The following is a 20,393-nucleotide window of genomic DNA, read 5'->3' on the forward strand; positions in this document are numbered from 1 at the left end:
TCTTGGGTCATTTATTAACTATACAATTGGATTTTCAACCCCGGAGCTAAGGGAGGCGTATCTTGGTGGGGACTGGATTTTAGATTCCAGGGGAACACACCGCAAAACTGCATGTGTGGCAGACCTCCCAGCAGTCTGGGGGTGTCTGTTTTATCACTGGCATCTGGAAACCCCCTAGTGGCCAGCATGAGATGGGTGAGGGACAGATGGCCTGAGATCATTCATTCACTCAACACACTTTTATGAAGGCTCATTCTGGCCCAGGCATTGTTCTAGGGAATCATGGAACATGACAGCATCCTCTGGGATGTGTGTGTGTGGGAAGGCTTCTTGAAGAAAGTGACATTTGAGACAAGACCTAAAACGAGAGAGCTGTTGTAAAATTTAGGGGTCAAATTGTGCCATACTGAAAGAAGAGCAAGTTCAGAGGTCCTGAGGCAGGAACATACTTGCCAGGTCCAGGAAGAGCAAAGAGGGAGCCAGGAGCCATTGAGAGAGAAAGAGGGAAGCAAGGGGGCAGGTCAGAGAGGAGGGGAGAGAGGGACTAATGGGGCAGGGACAGGAAAGGGTTTAGGGGGGTCTTGTTTTTTTTAAGATTTATTTGTGCATACAAAGGTTGGGGTACAGGCCAGAGGTATGTGTGTGTGTGGGGGGGGGTGAGAGGATTCACCAGAGACAGAGCGGGGAACAGAACAGGCAGACTGACTGAAATACACTGCTGAGGGGAGCAGCGGGAGAGACAGGAGAGGTCTGCTGTGCCATGTAGGTTTCTCCCTGGCTGGGGATCGAACTCATGCTGCAGTGGCTGCTGATAGCTTCAAAGTGCTGAGACTTAACCCCTTGTGCCACCAGGGAGGCCCCCTCTAGGGTTTTAAACACAGGAATCACATGACCTAACTTACATTAAAAAAAATTTTTTTTTTAGTATTTAGGAAATTCACATGCTTGAAAATAAAAATTTTATACTATTATTTATACTATTTTATACTATTATTATACTATTTTATACTATTATACTATTATTATACTATTTTATATTATTTTATACTATTATTTATACTATTATTAAATATAATAATATAGTAGAATCAGATAATATGTGGCTTTTTTTGGGAGGGGTGTCTGGCTTCTTCCTCTGAATATCACTTTTCAGGCTTCACGGTGATGTAGGACTTCCTTCTTTTTTTTATGGCCAAATAACAGTCCAGTGTATGAATGGAGCGCATTTTGCTTTTCCATTCAACCGATGGGCATTAGAGTTTCTGTATTTTGGCCACTGCTGGTCATGCTGCTGTGGGCATTCAGGTACAGGCTTGTGTGGAGATGTTTCACGTCTCTACCTAGGAGTGGAACTGCTGGGTGAAACGGTCACTGTGTTTAACTTTTTGAGGGACTGTCAAACTTTCCGCTGCAGCTGCACCCCCAGCATTGTCTGAGTGTTCCAGAAGCTCCACATCCTCACCAACACAGTATTTTTTGTTACAATCCCACAATTAGTGTGAACTGGTATCTGGGGTGGCTTTGATTTACATTTCCCTTGTAACTTTTCCTGTGCTTAGTGACCATTTGCATGTATTTTTAAGAGAAGTATCTATCCAGACTCTTTGCCCATTTAAATATTGAGTTATCTATTAGTTGTTGAATTATAGGAGCTCTTTATATATTCTGGATCTGATATATAACTTGGCCAATATTTTCTCTGTTGGTTGTCTTTTCACTTTCTTCAGAGTGTCCTTTGATGCACAAATATTATTACTTTTTTTTTTTTGTGGGACCCTCGCCGGCGGCCAGCGATCGAACTGGCACTGCAGAGGCTGCGGGCAGCCTCGCAACCCAGTGCTTAACCGCTGCGCCACCAGGGGAGGCCCACAAATATTATTACTTTTGATGAAGTTTAATTTATTCTTTTTTTTTTTTTTTGGTTATTTTTGCTTTAACTATCATATTTCTTCATTTTTCCCCCTTACAACTTCATGGTATCCCATGGTGTGGCAGGACCACGATTCATTTAACTAGTTGCCCATTAATGGACACTTGAGTTTTTTCCTGCCTTTAGGTGTTATAAACCTGTACACAAGGTTTTTTTGAGTGTGAAGGTAGATCAATAGGACACACTCTTGAAGTGAAGTGGGGTTGCTGTGACAAATGTTAAATGTCTTTGTCATTTTGGCAGATATTGACAAACAGATCAATAGGTAGGGAGACACTGACATTGGAATCATTTGCCAATTGACATTCCCACCCGCTGTGTTGGAGAGACTTGTTTCTACCCAACTTGCCAACAGAGAGCAGCTATGAAAGTAACAAAAAACGAAGAATTCACTTCTTTGGTTGCACGAAGCACATCTAGGGGCTGGGGAGTGATCTGTGGCGTGGGGATGGCATGGTGCAGACACAGAATCGTTCCGCCCCCACAGATAGCCCAGTGACCGTCTGGTCAAGACTTGTACAGTGACCTTGACTTTACCTTTTAATAGGATTGCTTTGGCTGTGGAGGATGGACGCAGGGGCTGGGTGGAGGCAGGCGGCTGGGGAGCAGGTGGCTACCATAGTCCAGGTAGGGGAGCCAGCGGTCAGTTTAGGTCACCCTGAAGGTGGAGAAGCGGCTGGTTGATTCCGGATGCATTTTGAAGGTGGAGCGGCCAGGATTTACCTGCGGGTGGGTGAGGGGGGAGGGAAGGAGAAGCCCAGCATCATGCGGAGACTCAGGTGTCTGGCCCCAGCCCCTGGAAGGAGAGAGGTGGCATGGCCTGAGATGGGGAGGCTGCTGCCTGAGCACGTTTGGGGAGGGGGACGTCCGGGGTTCTGTTTTGGGTGCACTTTGTGTGAGATTCCAGCGGGACATCCCAGGCAGAGCTGTCACGTGGGCACTGAGTCCTCTGGTGGAGAAACGTGGTTTCTGATGTGACTTTGGTCACCAAGTTACAGCAAAGCCAGCGGGGAGGGAAGAGGTGCGGCTGAGCAGAGGTGGATTAGGGTGGGTGAGCCTAGTGAGAGATGCTGCGGGAGAAGGGACCAGAGTGATGGTGGTAGCGGTGGAATCAGGGTGAAGGCGGGATGAAGGCGGCTGTGGTGAGGACTCCCACCTGCAGCCCCTCCTCCACCTGACAGTGTGTGCCCCTGTCAGCGTTGCTCTTCTCCAGTGCCATGGGGTGGGGGTGGGGGATAATGAGGGGAGAGCAAAGGGGCTGGTGGGGAATGGAGTGTGAGTCCTGACATCTAGAAGAATGTTTAAGATCCCTCTTCATGCATGTTTATGTATGTTTCAAACAACAAAGTTGCCGGCAGAAATGAACATCGCTATCATTTCATTTTTTTGCCCATTCATTCATCTAGAAAATATTTACTGAGCATGTGCCGTGTGGCAGGACATTTTTTAGGTCCTGAAAACGTAGCAGGAGCAAGAAATGACAAAGGCCCTGCCTCATGGAGCTGCCCCTCGGGCGTGGGAGGGAGGTGTACAGTCAGCAGGAGATAAGCTGTGGCATGCTAGGAGGTGATGGCTGCTTTGGGGAAACGCTGGGCAGGAGAAGAAGCCCTGCAGGTTGGGAGGGTGGCCAGGGAAAGTCGTGTGAGCAGAGATGTGAGCAGACTTACAGCAGGGAAGAAGGGAGCCAGGGGAGGTTGTGGGAGAGTTGTGTTCCAGCCAGATCGTGTAGCCCGAGCAAAGGCCCTGTCTGGGGAAGGAGCCTTACTGACTTTTAATGTTTTGACTGAATGTGTGGGAGGTTGAGAAAAAGTGGGTTCGGGGTCCTCGGGGAGCTAAAAGACCCAGGTCATAGCCTGGCAGAAGGACCGTGGGCTGCAGAGAGTTCCCAGCTGCAAGAATAGTCAACTTGCCCAAAGAGGAAGTTTTACCAGGGAGAAAAGGTAAAGCAGGGTGTGCTGGACAGTATGGCAAGAGCAAAGGCCAGGACGCGAGAATGAAACTGGCGGGGGGCGGGCGCCGTCCCAAGTCCAGGGGAATTAGTGGGTAATGAAAGATCAGAAAGCCAGGAAGGGCGGGGCCTGGCTCAGTCAATATTGGTGGCTGTTGGCATTGTCATTGTTGTGTTAGGGCCACGTGCATCAGTTTTCCTATTTGTAAGATGGGGACACGAAAGGACACTGGCCTGGACTCAACGTACAGCGGCTTAAACTCAGCAGACATTTCTTCTCTCACGAGCTGTTGGTGACCAGAGGTGGTGTGGGGCTCCACTATCACCAGGCCTTAACAGGTGGCAGCTCTACCATCCTTAACAGGTGACTGCCACCTCAGGGTCCCAGGAGGTGGCTCATACGCCAGACATTTGTCCTATTCCAGCTGGTGGGAAGGAACAAAGAGGGCACCATTTCCCCGCTTCTCTCCCATAGGTTGGAACTCAGGTGCATGGTGCTCTTTGCTATGCAGGGCTGGACAGTGCTCCCCGCCCCCGCGCCCCCCCCCCCCCCCCCCGCTGTTCCCCTTCCCCCAGGAGACTAACTAAAAAGCGGCAGTTCTGTCAATAAGAATTTTTCTTTTCATTTGATATCCAACAGCCTCAGCCACAATGGCAAATTTTATTGCTTTTTGGCCTCTAGAATCTGAACTGTTTTCTTAGGTTTTCCAGCCCTTGGTGTTCCTGAGAATTTCCCATTATTCTCTAGTAAATTCCCTGTGTGTTTATCACAGTTCATTGCTTGCTTCCCACCGTAAGCCCTCCTAGTGCCCCTCCACCTAGGAGTGATCGGCAAAGGTGACAAGAGCAGAAATGTATGGTCAGCTATGACCAGCACTTATTAGGCACTTACTGCATGCCAGGTTATGTTATCACCTCCCTGAATCTTCACATCCATTCCCCAAATGGTTGCTGAAACAGCACTGATGGATTTCTTTTACAGTTGATTTGGCTGGTGGCGCCTCTGCTGGCTCTCACAGCTGCGGGCTGCGCTGGAAGGTCCGACGGCCTCTGGCTGCTGGCTTCTCAGCTCAGTTCATGGCCTCTCATTTCTTAGGCCAGCTTCTTTGGCCTTCTCCGGGCAGCATCAAAGAATCCTGGACTTAGAAGTCTCATAAAGTCACCGTCTAGCTTTTTATCAGCTAGACGCCTTGCGTCTCATTGGTCCTCTTACATCGCGTGCCGATCCCTGGATCAGTCACCAGAGGGAGATAAGATTACCCTTTGACCCACCAGGTCCTCCCAAGGATTTGGGGATGCTTCACTTGCAGGAGGGACCTGGGCTGCCTGGGGGAGGGGTGGGGGAACTGGGATGGTGGAGGGGCCTTATAAATACTGTTAATGTGGGGTGGTATTTCTTTTTTTTTAATTTCTTTTTAATTTTTTACATCATTGTTCATTTTTTAAATTTTTTTTTAAGATTTATTTATTTATGCATACAAGACCTGGGGTTCAGGTCAGAAGCGTGGGCTGTGAGAGGATTCACCAGAAACAGAGTGGGGAACAGAACAGGCAGATTGACTGAAATACACTGCTGAGGGGAGCAGCGGGCAGGACAGGAGAGGTCTGCTGCGCCATATGGGTTGCTCCCTGGCTAGGGATCGAACTAGTGCTGCAGTGGCTGCGGATAGCTTCAGAGGTTGCATCTTAACCCCTTGCGTCACAAGGGAGGCCCCATTGTTCATTTTTAAATAGTATTTGCTTCCCCCCACCCCCTCAGGTGTAGTCCCCATAGAGTTTCCTTCCCCAATGCACCCGTGCACCATCACCTCAGTCCCCTGTGCTCCTCCCTCCCTCCCTCTGACCCCTCTCCCTCCTCCTCCCCTGCAGGATGTCTCTAATTTATAATTGTCTGTTTTCACTTTGTTGTGTTTTGTACTGTTACTATTTTTTTACACTGATGTCTTATTGGGTTCCCCTATATTCCTGCTATAAGTGAAACCATCTGATATTTTTCTTTTTCCTTCTGGCTTATTTCACTGAGCATCATTCCTTCTAGCTCCATCCATGTTGCTGTGAATGGCAAGAGTTTATCTTTTTTGATTGCTCAATAATATTCCATTGAGTATATATGCCACATCTTCTTGATCCAGTCATCTTTTTATTGGCATTTGTGTTGTTTCCAGGTTTTACCTATTGCAAATAGTGCTGCAGTGAGCATAGGGGTACAGGTGTTCTTTTGAATCAATGTTTTTGTGTCCTTTGGGTAGATCCCTAGTAGTGTTATTAATTGCTGGTAATGTGGGGTAGAATTTCTTTTCAAGCATTTAGGGACCCACGTAAAGGCAAAGGGCCTTCCAGCCTGCCACGCTTACTGTACCGAGAACCCTTTCTGGGAGTTGCTTGGGACGTGCCCAAATGGAGCCTGGATCCTAAGCTCCATCAAGCAGTGATTTTGCTTTTCCTAGGAGCAGGTGGGAATAACAGATTATAAAATAATAACCTGGTTTATGTTTTAAAAATAAGAGAACACAGGTGATAAAAACCCTTTAAATAGTAATTTCTAAAATAATGTAAAATGTGTAGAAAAGTTGTAGACTAGCGTGATAAGCTTCCACATCACCTTCACACTCACCCCCCACTCTCACCTCATGTTGCCTGATGGTTCATTCTTTGCGTGTTTGTTTTCTGAACCACTGGAGATTCAGTCCTGTGCCCGTTGTATCTCCTAAGAATAAGGATGACATGTCACGGTCTCTGTATCATTTTTGGAGTCAGGAAGCACTGTCCCGGTGCTATGCGCTAATGTCTATCCTCAGACCCTGCTAGTGATCCACAAGGACCGAAGTGCTTATCCTTGAACCAGGGATGAGTGAGGTCAGTGGACCCCTTGCAAAGTGAGAAGGCAGGTGTCTGCCAGAGGGAAGGTAGCTCTGACAGATCTGCTTTTGGAACGTGTGCTTGGAAACCCCCGACTGTAGGCTGTGTGAGTTCAGAGCAGTTGTTCTCAACTGGGGACGTTGGTAATGTCTGGAGACATTTGTGTTTGTTACATCAGGGGTGGTGATAGCACCGACCTCTGTCCTCTTCTGATGTGAATTCTCTGATCCAAAATGTCAGTAGGGTGGAGGTTGAGAAACTGATTTGTAGGTGAACTGGGGGGAGACACCTCCCTCTACCGCAGTTGGAGCAGCCCATGGATCTGCAGTTCACCCCAGCAATTCTGCTTCCCCAGCCACCCTAGGAAGCCATCCTCCTGTGTGCATCGGGAGGGCCAGCCATGTTCACAAGTGCCCCACCCTGGGGCCCCACTGGGAGGAGTCTGATGCAAGCTAATTCTTGCTGTGTGCTTGTTTCTTTTGTTTCTTTCCTTGGCTCCATGTGCTCCCCTGTAAAGTGGGGTTGGGGAGGTAGGATGGGAAGCATGCCAGGAATCCTGAACCCGGCAGCTACTTGGTGATTTATGGGCATAACTGCTTGTGACTCATGTGTGAATGATGCAGTTGGATTAAGAGCTGACATGTCTCTGAGCTTTTATTGACAGGAGGCTGTACAGGAATGTCTTCCCATTGGAATGGAGGGCAGGGCCTCTGCTGAGTCACCTCTGACCCCTGGGAGCCCAGCTCCGGATCTGGTTCACTTTAAAAGCAGCTGTCACTGCTTGCACGCACATTCACCTCTGGCACGCTGTGGGCACGAGGAGGTCTATGCTGACACCTGCTGGCAAAACATGGTACTGCAGGCCAGCTCAGCCTCACCCATGGGGTAGCCAGGAGAGGTTTGGGGTAGAGGTTAGCTTGGTTTGGGAAGCCACAGAACAGGGAGAGAGATTTGGAAGGAAGTTCAAGTTAAGGAAACCGGCCTGGGTGTAGAACACAGATTACACAGCTGGAATAGTGAGTTCCAGCTTCACTATTTTGTAGCTGGGTCAACTTGGGTAGATCTGGGACCCTTCTCTGAGCCTCAGAGGACTGGTGAGCATGTGCTCATTGATTGCTGGACCAGCATTGAGCACCTGATGGGTTGAGGATCACATTTGTGCACTAAGGATACACCAAGACCTGGGACTACCCACATGGACCTTACAGTTCAGTGTGGGGGATATAATGAACAAATACACGTATTGGGTCATTACAGGTATCGAGAACCCTACATAGGAAAGTAAAGCAGGAGGTGGATCTGTGTGGGGGAAGCATCATTACAAATAGGGCATTCAGGGAGGGCCTCTCTGAGGTATGTGCAGCGCCTGCCGAGCTGCCTCCTGGGCATAAAGACTGGGTCTGCAATGCCAGCGGAACAGCCAGTAGCACATAATAAATTCTCAGTAAATGGTGGGCCAGAGTCTCATCACACAGGGCAAAGGAATCAAAGGGGAGGTTGAACCCATTCCCCAGCATCTGAGAAGGTCACAGAGAAGACTCCTTGGGGCCTGGCAGGAAGAGGAGCAGCCCCGGCCCCAAGCCGACCCAGCTCTGGGTGGCCTTGGGCAAATCATCGTCTGGGCTTCCATTTCCTCATTTGGAAAATAAGGCTGAAAATGCCCACCTTGTGAGATGAGGGGTTGTAATGGGCTGAGTCGTATCCCCACAAATCCATATATAAGTCTCAAACCCTAGTATGTCAGCATGTGACTGTATTTGGAGACAGGGTGATTTATGGGCATAAAGGGGTGATTAAATGAAGTCAGATGGTGGGCCCAAGTCCACTATGACTGGTGTCCTTATAAGGAGAGGACATGGACACGCACCTAGGGAGGACCATGTGGGGACACAGGGGAAGGTGGTCATCTGCTGGCCCTGAGAGAGGCCTCAGGAGAAACCAACTCAGCTGACACCTTGACCTTGGACTTCAGCCTCCAGAACTGAAAACATGTCTCGGGTACTTGTTACACAGCTGTAGCGGATGAACATGGGGTGACTTGTGAACACAGACAGGCCCTTATAGAAGCTGGTTCCCTTGGCCCAGAGCCACTCGGTGCCTCTCAGCTGAGCTGGAGCCTGGCTCGGGGATCCTCAGCATCTCTGTGGACCCAGCATCCTGACATCCCTGCGGTCACTCTGTAGCTCCACCCACACGGGGCCTCCGGATCCGCCCTGACTTGGGGACCCAGCTCACTTGATGTCGGCCTCCCCCGCTGGGTCATTTCTCAGGCTGTCCACAATATCACATGTTACCACTCTGCCATTCTGTCCCCGATGGCGTGTCTGGTGTATCAGTTGGGCCCAGCGTGGGGAATGGAGACCACATAGACACGCCAGGGAGAAGGATGGATACAGGAAAGCGCTTAGACAGATGTTGGAAAAGCAGAGTCACCAGAGGGCAAGATGCCATCCCAGGATGCACTGCAGCTGGAGGCCAGAGGGCCAGGAGGAGGGTGTGATGCCATTAGATTCAAGAATCCCAAGCTCAGACCACAGTGGGGACAGCTGGTGGAAACTGCGACCTGGAAGGGCCGTGTCCTGTTCCTCTTTGTTCTCAGATCCATCCCCCGCCGAACTTGGAGGGACTGAGCTCTGTGGGCTGCAGTTCTCAGGTCCAGGCCAAGTGACTTTATTGGCCAACGGGAGGCGGTGGTGGGACACTGGAGGCTGGAGGGAGTGTTTCTGGCTCCTTACACCTTGGTCGGTATCTCTGTGAACTACTGCGTCTCCTTTGGGCTCCAGCTCCCCCAGGATGGCCCAGTATGTCTCTAGATTTACCGAGTGGGCTGCTGAAATGTGACCCCTGAGTCAGTCTCTCCAGCTCAGAGGTAGCTATGGCTCCCTGGTGTGGTCAGTCTCCAAGCCTCTTCTCCATCATCTCTGTAACCAGCTCCCCCTGAGAAGGTCCCTGTGTTCACATGCTCAATGGTTTCCTGGTTAAACACTGATTAATATGAGGGAAGGGCCCAGCTCCACAGGCCACGCCAGCCCATCTCTCTTCTTACAGATGAAAGCCCTGGGGCCTGCAGATGGGAGAGGCAGCTGGCTGCTGGGGATCAAGGTCGACCCTAGAGGCAGACTTGGCCTGTCCTTTCTCTGCCAGGTCCAGCTCTGTAGACTTGATCCATCGCATCCCTTTCCTGAAGCCTCGTTTCCTCACTGTTGTGTGGGAATAGGGAAGGTCCCATCGGCACAGGAGGAGCTAAGGATTCCAGGGGCCATGGCATGTGACCTTAGAGTAGAACAGGACAGGGGGGAACTTCCCCTTCTGGCAGTTAAAAGACATGCACCACATAGTAAAAAAGTGGGGTGCTGGTGTGAAGAGAAACATACCAGTGAGGCTGAGCAGTGGGGCCAGAGATGGACAGATGGATAAACACCAAATATACAACAAATGCAGCCCGTGGGGGAAAGGAGAGATTTCCAGAAGATGATACTGGGACCTGGCCGCCAATAGCACTGAATCCTGAAGTCACACTGCAAACACAGGTGGGCTCTAGATGGCTGGAAATCACAATATGGGGTGTGAAAATATAAATTCGAAGAAGCTGTAGATACACCATGGAATACTATTCAGCCATTCAAAGATGGAGTTTTGACACAGGCTGCAACATGGATGGACCTCGGAAACGTTATGCTGAGAAACCAGGTACAGAAGGATGCTCCCTGCAGGGTGACACTCGTGTGGGAACAGCCCCATTCATAGACACGGCAGAAGGGTGGGCGCCACGGGCTAGAGGGAGCAGGAAGGGGGCACCGGGGGTGGGGAGGGGGTGGTTGATGGGGGCAGAGTTTATGTTGGGGAGGATGCAAGGTTTTCGGGTGTAGATAATGCCGTTACATTGTGAATGTATTTCCTGCCACAGAATTGTAACCTTAAAAATGGTAAATGTTGGCCTCCCTGGTGGCGCAAGAGGTTGAGCACCGCACTGTGAAACAATCCGCAGCCTCTGCAGCACAAGTTCAATCCCCAGTGGGCCAGGGAGCTACCCACATGGTGCAGCAGACCTCTCCTGTCTCCCCGCTGCTCCCCTCAGCAGTGTATTTCAGTCAGTCTGCCTGTTCTGCTCCCCACTCTGTCTCTGGTGAATCCTCTCACCCCTGCACCTCTGGCCTGTACCCCAGTTCTTGTATGCATAAATAAATAAATCTTTAAAAAAAAAAAGGTAAATGTTGCACAACTTAAAAAAAAAGCTCAAATGGATCAAAGGCAAGAAAACACTTTAATATTTGTTTTGGTTACTTCAAAATAAAGGCATTCTGGCCAAAGGGTCCACCAGGGACAAAGGAAGACAGACGTCAGAGCCGGAGGCACTGCGGCGTCTCAAACAGAAGTGCTGGGAATACACACGCAAGGTCTGCAAATAAACAGCAGAGGCAGCGGCCTGATGGAAAGAGGGCGGCGGATGTGAAGTGCAATGGAGGGGAGAGGAAAACCAGCGCCTGGAAGGCGCAGGCTCCTTGGAAATGGGAAACGCATCAGCCCCCCAAGGAGGTTGGTAAACATGGAAAAGCTGGGGCGCGCCCTGGCGCTGTTCTCCACGGAAAGGGACTGGCCTTGGCCGAGAGGGAAGTAGAAGTCGAGCCTGGACATCTCCGTGTGCTCCCAGAATGATGGGGCCACGGTGAGAGGCCCCCGGATAGCTGAAAGGGGGCACCCCGGCCCAACGGGGCCCAGGTGGACCGTCGAGATGAAAAACAGGAGGAACCCATGGATTCGGAACCCCTGGAATGAAATCCAATCCATGGGACCCTGCTGAGATCACCGAGCGAATAAAGGGGTGTGCGTGGTTTTAAGATATATTCACCAGGGGCTTCCCCTGTAGCACAGCGGTTGAGCGCTGGGTTGCGAAGCTGCCCGCAGCCTCTGCAGCGCCGGTTCGATCCCCGGCTGCTTCCCGGCCACCAGAGGAGGGTCCCGCATGGCGCGCAGACCTCTCCTGCCGCCCGCTGCTCCCCTCAGCAGTGTATTTCATCAGTCTGCCTGTTCTGCGCCCCGCTCTGGCTCTGGTGAATTCTCTCACCCTCCCGCGCTTCTGACTATACCCAGTGCTTGTATAAAAAAAAAAAAAGATGTATTCACCAGCTCTGTGACCCACTTCAAGGGGTGCAGTGGAGTTGGGGCTGGACTCGGTGATTCGGTTCGAGGCGGTGGAATCTGGCAGAAGTGACGCTGTGTTGGAAAGTGAGGTCATAAAAGGCATCAGGCGTCACAGGCTGTCAGTGGTCACTCTCTGGGGGAGGACAGCGTCCATGTGGTGAGGTCACTGAAGGGCCTTGGGAAGAGCCCTTAGGGTGGGACCGTAGGGGCCGCAGGAGCGAGCCCCCCTGGGAAGTAGCCCCGACCTTGCTCGTCCAACCTGGAGTGGACCCTGAATGTTCAGTACACCCCGAATCTCAGCGCCAGCGTGACAAGACATGGCAGATATCTTGTTAAATTTTTATACCGCGTACCTGTTGAAATGAGAAGATTTTAGCTATTTGGATTAAGTAAAAGTTATCACTAGAGTGAATTTCATTCGTGTCTTTGTATAAATAAATAAATGAATCTTAAAAAAAAAAACTGAGCACATGGATGAGGCTTCTTTTAAGCTGCTAAGTTGGGGGGGTCACTTAATACACGTGATAGCTGATTGAGGATGGATGTTAAAATTGGTGGGTGAAAGTTGGAGGAGGAATTGGACAAACAGTTCAAAGATATCCCGCTATACTTCCTCGTTGCAAAGAGAAAAACAGTCGTGGAACAGTTGCCATATCATCGTTGCTGAGAGGCCAGTATTGACATCACAGTAAAGGGGACAGTCCTGCGAGGACACACCACTACCTGGGGTCCCTAACAGGGGTGCGTAGCCTGGTCCAACCATGAGCGACTTCAGGCAGACCCACGGGAGGGACCGTCTGTGAAGTAACTAGTCCATCCTCTTCAGCAGCATCAAGGTCAAGATTGTGGAGTAAAGACAGAGGGGTTGTTCCCAGTGAAAGACCCTCACGGAGGGCAAATAAATGCAGAGAAAGCCGCAGATACTGGTAGGACTTACCCCCAAATCCATCATCACACCCCATTAGCTAGATCCAGTAATTGTTTCACTGTTGGAGAAACTCACTTTCAGAGAAACACACAAACCTCAGGTGTCCTTTTGATCATTTTCCACAAATGCTTCTCCCTGTGTGATCCAGACTCCAAGATGCAGAGCAGTAGGTTGAATTGTGCCCCTCGGAAAGGTGCACCTGAGATCAGGGCCTTGATACTTGTGACTGTGGCCCTGCTTGGAAATAGGGTCTTGCAGAGGTAAGGAAGTGAGGTGAGCTCATTCTGGACCGGAGGGGCTCTAACTCCAAGGGGCTCCTTTATAAGAGTAGGGAGAATGGACGTAGAGACACGGGGGGGTGGGGAGAGGAGACCGGGAGGCAGCGGCAGGTCAGGCAGCGCCAAGGCCTGCTGGCACCCGCCCTGAGCTGGAGGCGGCAAGGAGGGATTCTTCCCCAGAGACTTCAGGGGGCGCATGGCCTGATTTCTGGTCTCCACAGCTGTGAGGGGTAACTTTACATTGCTTTAAGCTATTGGGTTTGTGGCACTTTGTGATGGCAGCCTTGCGAAACGCATACAGAACATTTACCATCACCCCCAAAAGTATCTCCTGCCTCTGCCCTGTTAGTCCCCTCTCCGAGGCAACCTCCTGTCCACTCTTGTCCATCATAGATTACCTTTGCCCGTTCTAGAGCTCTGTGTGCATATTTCCTCTGCTCTCTGAAGTAGAATGTTCCTATTTGGCGCGATTTGTTAGGTTGCTTTTGAGGCTTGGGGATGCTTTTCCATATTAGATGGCTGCATACATGTATAAAAGGCAAAAGGAAAAAAAAAAACCTTCGCAACCCTCCCCAAATAACCTAAATCATAGCAAATAGGAGTGTCCTCCCTTTGTCTCGTGGGGCAGCCCTGTAAATGTTCCTTGTGTCTTTCACTCCGTGCAGGATTTTGGAGATTCATCCGGTTTGCTGCATTTCTCAGTGGCTGGCACCCCTGTAACTGAAGGCAGCTGAGTCGAGGGGGAAGCAGAGTTTGAAGCAGAGGAGTGAGCATAAGGATGGGACCTTTCTCTTCGCATCTGGGCTTGGTACCCACTGTGCTGGGGTCTCTGACCTCCCAGAATCTGCCGGCAGGTGCTTTCCCGGGGCCGCAGCACCTGTGGAGGGTGGAGACCTGCTCTATCGCCCCCTGGTGGCCAATCTAGATAGTACACCAGAGAGGCCACACTGGTCCTGGGGGAGGCAAGTGTGTTGTTTTCCCTGGTCACTGAGCACCTACTCACCACCTGCATGATTGGGGCTGACCCAGATGGGGCTGACCTGTGGGGGCTCCCAGCAGAGGGCCACTTTCTGCTCTTTGGATTTACAACCAGGTGTGGACTTGCTGCATCATGTACCTCTTCGCTTCATTTTTTGAGCAACTGCCACTGTTTGCTCAGTGGCTTCATCATTTTTCGATCCCACTAACCCTGGAAAGTCTCATTTTCTCCACAGCGTTGCCAATTCGTGCTATTTTCTGCTTTTCTTGGTAGTGACCGTTCCCGTGGGTGTGAGTGCATCTCCCCGTGGCCTTGACCTGCATCTTCCTGACAATGAGCACCTTCTCAGGAGCCCATTAGCTCTTCTTAGATCTTCAGGAAGTGTGTTTTCAAGTCCTTTGCCTATTTTTAAATGGCAATTTTTGGTTGTTGAGTTGTACGAGTTCTTATATATTCTGGATTTTCACCCCTTACCAGAGATCTGATCTGAAGTACCCTCCCCGGTCCTGTGGGCTGGCTGCCTTTCTGGTCTGTTGATTATGTCTGTTGAGGCCCTGAAGTTTTAAATTTTTTTTTTAAGATTTATTTATTTAAACAAGAGCTGGGGTACCGGCCAGAGATGTGGGAGGGTGAGAGGATTCACCAGAGGCAGAGAGGGGAACAGAACAGGCAGATGGACCAAAAGCACTGTTGAGGGGAGCAGCGGGCGCGACAGGAGAGATCTGCTGCGTCATGTGGGAATCTCCCTTGGCAGATTGGGAATCGAACCCGCACTGCAGAAGCTGCGGACAGCTTCACAGCGCTGTGCTCAACCCGCTGTGCTACCAGGGAGGTCCCGGAAGTTTTAAATTTTACTGCAGGCCAATTTATCACATTTTTCCTTGTTGCCAGTGCTTGTGAGATCGTTCACCTTGGCCGGTTATTGCTGATGGAGTGGCGCATGCATGACCGCTCTGGCCATATAATTGGGTCTGTTGGCAGATCCTTTCAAAACAGATTCAGAACCTGACCACTTCTCACCAATTCAGCCACCACCCTGGTGGAGCCCGCTGGCTGCCCTTACCTCCTGTGTAGTCATCCATCTTCTACACGTGGCCAGAGGGCTTCTGCGGAATCTAAGTGAGGTCCTGCCCCTCCTCACTTAGAGTGCTCAGTGGCTCCCACTGGCCAGCAAAAGCCACTGACTTGACAGTGGCCCACAAAGCGCTTTGTGACATGGCCTGGGGGTGGGGTGTGTGTGTTCCCTTCAACTCTCCCTCTGCTCCACCCACAGCAACTACATGGGTCAGGCGTGCTGACCCATGAGAGAGAGAGTTGCATGGCCTGATCCCTCACTGCATTCTTGTTCTTGCTCAACTACCACCTTAATGAGGTCTCCCTGACTATGTTAATCTAAAGCTAAGACCAAATCTCCCAGCTCCCACTCTCCTGTATTTTTTCTCTGTAGTGCTTACTAGCATCTAACACGATGTATCGGTTACTCAAGCGCTTGTCCTCCCAAGGGGACTGTCAGCTCCATGAGGACAGGTATTGCTTCTGCCTGGTTTGTGAGTGTCTCTAGGGCCTGAGCCACAGCAGGTGCCAATGATTTGATGAATGACTAAGTGAAAGTGAGTGCCTTTTTTAGTGGTCTGTTCCTGATCTGTGAGCACTGATTGTACCCACAGTGCTGACTTCTCTGTATTCCAAAGTGAGACACCCAGTAGGTCCCCAATCAATAGGATTCATTTCAGTTAGTCCGGCACTCCCATAGACGGCCACATGGGGGCAGCATATACACAGGCAAGTTTCACCCGCCAGCTCCCCGGTCTCAGTCTCCCAGATCTCCAAAATTCCAGATCCCGGGACTCCGAAATTCCAGACCCCAGGCCTGGCAGCCCCCAGGGATCTAATTTGGATCCCATTTGGCATATGGAGAGACAACCTCAAAGAGGAGGCGTGGTGGGGTAAATGTCAGGCATTGGGGTTGGGGGAATCTGACCTTGCGTCCAGCTGTTTTACTGGTTCACTGTGGTCTTGGAGGAAGTGGGCTTTGGAGAGGTCCGAGCCCTCTCGGGCCTGTTTCCCATCTGTGAGGTGGTGCCTGGTCAAGCCCTTGGTGGGGCTAAGAGGAGTCTGAGTCTGATTCATTTCCACGCACTGGGGAGGCCAGAGTGGGGACGGGAGGCCCAGAACACCCAGAGAGAAGGGCCATTGCCCTGTTATCTAGACCAAGGTTTGGAGGGGGTGCAGCAGTGCCGCAGCCAGGAGGGCAGAGAGCGGCACAGGCACCCACCTGTAGCCTCCATGAGCCAGCCTCCCTGAATGCCCTGCTGCTGCGCTCTTCAGCCTCCTTCCCTGCCCGCTGGCCGACTCCTTGGCCTCTGAGGACACCTTCACCCCTCTCAGCAACGAAGTGGCGGGGGCTCCCTGCGGGCCTGAACATGGGGCTAAGACAAGGCTGCAGAGACCAAGAGGAGGCATTTGGGGAGTAGCCTGGGGGTGGGGGGCTGTGTGTTCCCAGAAAGTCAAGTGTGTTCCCTCTGCAGCCCCCACCTGGCTGCTGCCCACCACTTGCCTTCTCGTGGGCCCAGCCTACAGCTTTGGGTTTTAAGAGAAGCTGGAAATGGGGATTTTTTTTTTTTTTTAATTTTCTAGAGGCATGTCTTATTTATTTATTTATTTATTATTTGTTTGTTTGTTTGGTTTATACATGCACTGGGTACAGTCAGAAGCATGGGAGGGTGAGAGAATTCACCAGAGCCAGAGCGGGGAGCAGAGCAGGCAGAAGGACCGAAGTACACTGCTGAGGGGAGCAGCGGGCGGCAGGAGAGGTCTGCGCGCCATGTGGGACCCTCCTCCGGTGGCCGGGGAGCAGCCGGGGATCGAACCGGCTGCAGAGGCTGCAGTCAGCTTCGCAACCCAGCGCTCAACCGCTGCGCCACTGGGGAGGCCCGAAATGGGGATTTTGATGTTAGGTCTCCTGCTCTTTAAATGTTAATGATAAATTTATTAAAAAAAAAAAAAAGGCAAAATGGCTGTGGGTTGGATTTGGCTGCTGGTGGCCAGTTTGAGCCCCTTCTGCCCCCAGGTTCCTGCCATGGGGGATGTCACGGGAGAAGTCAGGGCGGTGATGGCAGCTCCTGGGGTCTGGCCCTGCTGCCTGTGGGTTGCTGGGGTGTGCTCGGGCCCGTGGCTGCCGTGGTTCAGGGACCTCCTTGGGCAAGGGCTGAGCATCAGTGGCGGGGCAGCAGGCCGGGCCTGTTGAGCAACAAGCTGGTGGAAGCGGGCTGACGTCACAGGTGACCTGTGTGGCATCGGGTGGCAACTGCTACGGATCTCACTGTTGGGCCAGAGTGGGGACTCCTGGGCCCGGAGGGTGGGAAGCAAAGGGCTCCCTTCAGAGTTTAGTGGGCAAAGTCCTTCCCCGAGACCAGAGGGGCATGACCCTGATGGGGCTGAACTGGTCCTTTGGGACTGGCCCCCAGGGTCTGGGCTGCCTCTTTTTTTTTTTTTTTAAAGATTTATTTATTTATTTATACAAGAACCGGGGTACAGGCCAGATGCACGGGAGGGTGAGAGGATTCACCAGAGACAGAGCGGGGAACAGAACAGGCAGGCTGACGAAATACACTGCTGAGGGGAGCAGCGGGCGAGACAGGAGAGGTCTGCTGCGCCATGTGGGACCCTCGCCGGCCGGCTGGGATCAAACCGGCACTGCAGAGGCTGTGGACAGCTTCACAGCGCAGCGCTCAACCGCCTGTGCCACCAGGGGAGGCCCTGGGTTGCCTCTTGACTTACTGTATGAATGGCCCCAGGACACCTGTCTCTGGGACTGAGCTTTTCCAGCCAGAAAATGGGGTGTACATTGCTATGCCCGCGTGATTTAGTAAAAACCTGAAGGGAAAGGTCAGCTGGACAGACTCCCCCCTCCACTGTGACCTTGGGAGGCACACTTAGCTCTGCTGGGCCTGCTTCCTCACGGTAAAGTGGAGCTAATAATAGGACCTGCTTCCTACAAATTATTGGAGGATTAAATGAGTTAATACATGCAAAGAGCTGAAAGTGTGGTTCAGACAGGGTGAAGATTGGCTTGAGGACACACACCAAATCAACTTCAGGTCTCCCGTCTAACTGCATCCCTGGAACCTTGAGAGGCAGGAAGGGGGTGCTGAGGCTCAGAGAGAGCAGCCATCTTGCCTGAAGTCACAAGGCCTAGCTAATGGGAGAATCTCACCGCCTTCTTATTCTGCATTCCCTGAGCCCCTTCCGTGTGCCAGGCACTGTTCTAGGCAGCACGGTAGCCGCGCTGAACAAATCAATGATCCCTGATCTGATGGGGCTGGCAACGGAAGGAGGCAGTGGGGACAGAAAGCAAAATGGGTAGGTGAGGAAAATTTGATTGTAATGAGAATGACGAAGGCGATAAAATAGGGAGTGTGGAAAGAGGGCCTGGGACTTTCAGTTGGGAGGTCAGGGAGGACTTTCTGGAGGAGGGAACCTTTGAGCTGCACCCTGAGGCCCTGCACTGGGCAGAACTGGGGCAATACGCAGCAAATGCATTCATCCCGTGGTGAAGTATGAGCATGCGTGGCCCAGAAGTTCCAGGATTTGAGGCCCAGCCCTCATGGAGGAGGCAGTTTGGCGGGGAGTCAGGTGGACAAGCAGCAGCAGCTGGGATCAGGAGGGCCTCTTGGAGGTGGTGACCTTCAAGTGTAGCCCCGAGTGTCCGACACTGCACAGTGGAAGGCCTAGCTGGGTGGCCCTGGCGAACGCAGCTGCACCCCCTTGGGTCCTGGATCCTTCCCCAGCCCAGAAAGCCAGTCTGGGCTGTTGGGAAGGCCCAGAAAGCCAGTAAGCTAGGCGGGTGTTTCATCTCATCCCTCCCCACCCCCCACCCCCCAAGGGCGCTGGGAGATGTCATTTCTCCAGTTCTCCAGGGCGGAGGTCACCCCAGCTCAGCAGATAACGCTGAAGGTTGAGCAATGCCCGCCTGCCCGCCAGGGCCAGGGCTGGGGTCAGTGGGCCGGGGGTCAGCCCCAGGCAGTTGGGCGCTCCCCCCAGGATGGTCTGGGCAAGGCGTGGCAGAGGGGTGGGGCCAGGAGGTGCCCCGATGGCTTAGGAATGGGCCTGGAGGGAGCAAGGGGGTGTCTCAGGCCTGTGTCAAATCCGGGGCGGCATGGCGGGCTCCCGTCTATGAACCAGGGGCAGCAAAAGCGTCTTCCCGGCCGGGGAGAAAGGGCAGCCTAGGTCGGGGCCCTCCCCAGCTACAGCCGGGCTGGGTAGAGAGCAGGGAAGTCCCTTCTCTCCTGCATGGCCCCAGCAGCGGCCACCTCATCACCGTCAGAAGCGGGTTCTTGGGCTGCGGGGTGGCAAAAAGCGCTTTTCTGTTGCGAATGGGGACGCGAGAGGCCTGTGACCGTGGGTGGACGCTCCCCCTCCTGGCCCCTCTGCGTCCTCTGCCGCGTGGACCTTTCTTTCTGGTGTTCCTCCAGAGTGGACTTGAAACTTCAGCCTTGTGTTTGGGCGTCTGGGCCGGCAGAGAACGAGGGGGCACGGCACCTTCACGGATGGGGTTCGACGTGAACTGAGCACGAGCGCCCGGGCCCTGCCTCCCGCGGACTCCCTCCCCCACCCGCGCCCCTTCCCCACTCGGGGCTGCAGGATGGGGTGGGTGGGGCTGGAAGGGGGGGTGGCGCAAGGGGGCGGGCAGGTGTGGGGGGCGGGGCTGGGGCGAGGCGCGCCCCGGGCAGCGGCCCCCGGGGGAGCGCGCCCCTCCGCGCCCCCCGCAGGGTCCTCATCTCGGCCTAAGACGGGAGGCGCCCGGGCGTGGAGTCTGTCCTCCTCCGCGTCGGGGCTGGGGGCGCGCTGAGGGGCGGGGACGCGCGCCCGGGCCCGGCCTGGACACGGTCACCCGTCGCGGAGCCGGGCGGCGTCGGGGCCCTCGGGGCCCGGCCGGCGCGGCGCCCCCGTCGAGCGGCGTCGGGGCGCGCGGATCCCGAGGCCGCCGCCGCCTCCAGCAGGGGGCGGGCCCGGCCGTGCCTGGAGCGGGGCCGGCGCTCGGGGCCCCTCCCGGCCTCTCCCGGCGCGGCCCCAGCCCGGAGGGGCGGGCCGGGGGCGGGGTCGCGCCGCCCCTCGTCGCTCCCAATCCCGGGGCCGCGGGGTGGGGGCGGGCGGGGGGCGTGAGGCCGCCCCCCCGGGCGCGGGGGACCCCCGGGGGCGCGCGCCGGGGCCGCCGCCGGGCCGCCGCCGCCCGCCGCCGCCCGCCCGGGGGTCCCCGCGGCCACTCGGGGGCCCGCGCGCCCCGCGGCGGGAGGGGCCGGGGCGGCCGCCAGGCGTGACGCAGCCGT

At 53.4% G+C, this 20,393-nt stretch overlaps 1 long non-coding RNA gene across 2 annotated transcripts; it reads right to left on the minus strand.

Annotated features, from left to right (window-relative positions):
* Positions 1-4,560: 4,560 nt before the first annotated feature.
* LOC129146329 (uncharacterized) lies at positions 4,561-12,241 on the minus strand. 2 transcript variants are annotated; one of them, XR_008552898.1, is made up of 4 exons: positions 12,139-12,241; positions 11,862-12,012; positions 6,506-6,585; positions 4,561-5,106 (listed from the first exon to the last, which is right to left on the minus strand). It is a non-coding gene; the product is annotated as an uncharacterized LOC129146329 (long non-coding RNA). The 2 variants fall into 2 exon arrangements; XR_008552896.1 differs by having other exon boundaries at positions 12,125-12,241.
* Positions 12,242-20,393: the final 8,152 nt, after the last annotated feature.

Source organism: Talpa occidentalis, unplaced genomic scaffold (assembly GCF_014898055.3).
Source record: "Talpa occidentalis isolate TD23 unplaced genomic scaffold, MPIMG_talOcc4v2.1 talOcc4.10, whole genome shotgun sequence".
Classification (NCBI taxonomy): Eukaryota; Metazoa; Chordata; class Mammalia; order Eulipotyphla; family Talpidae; genus Talpa; species Talpa occidentalis.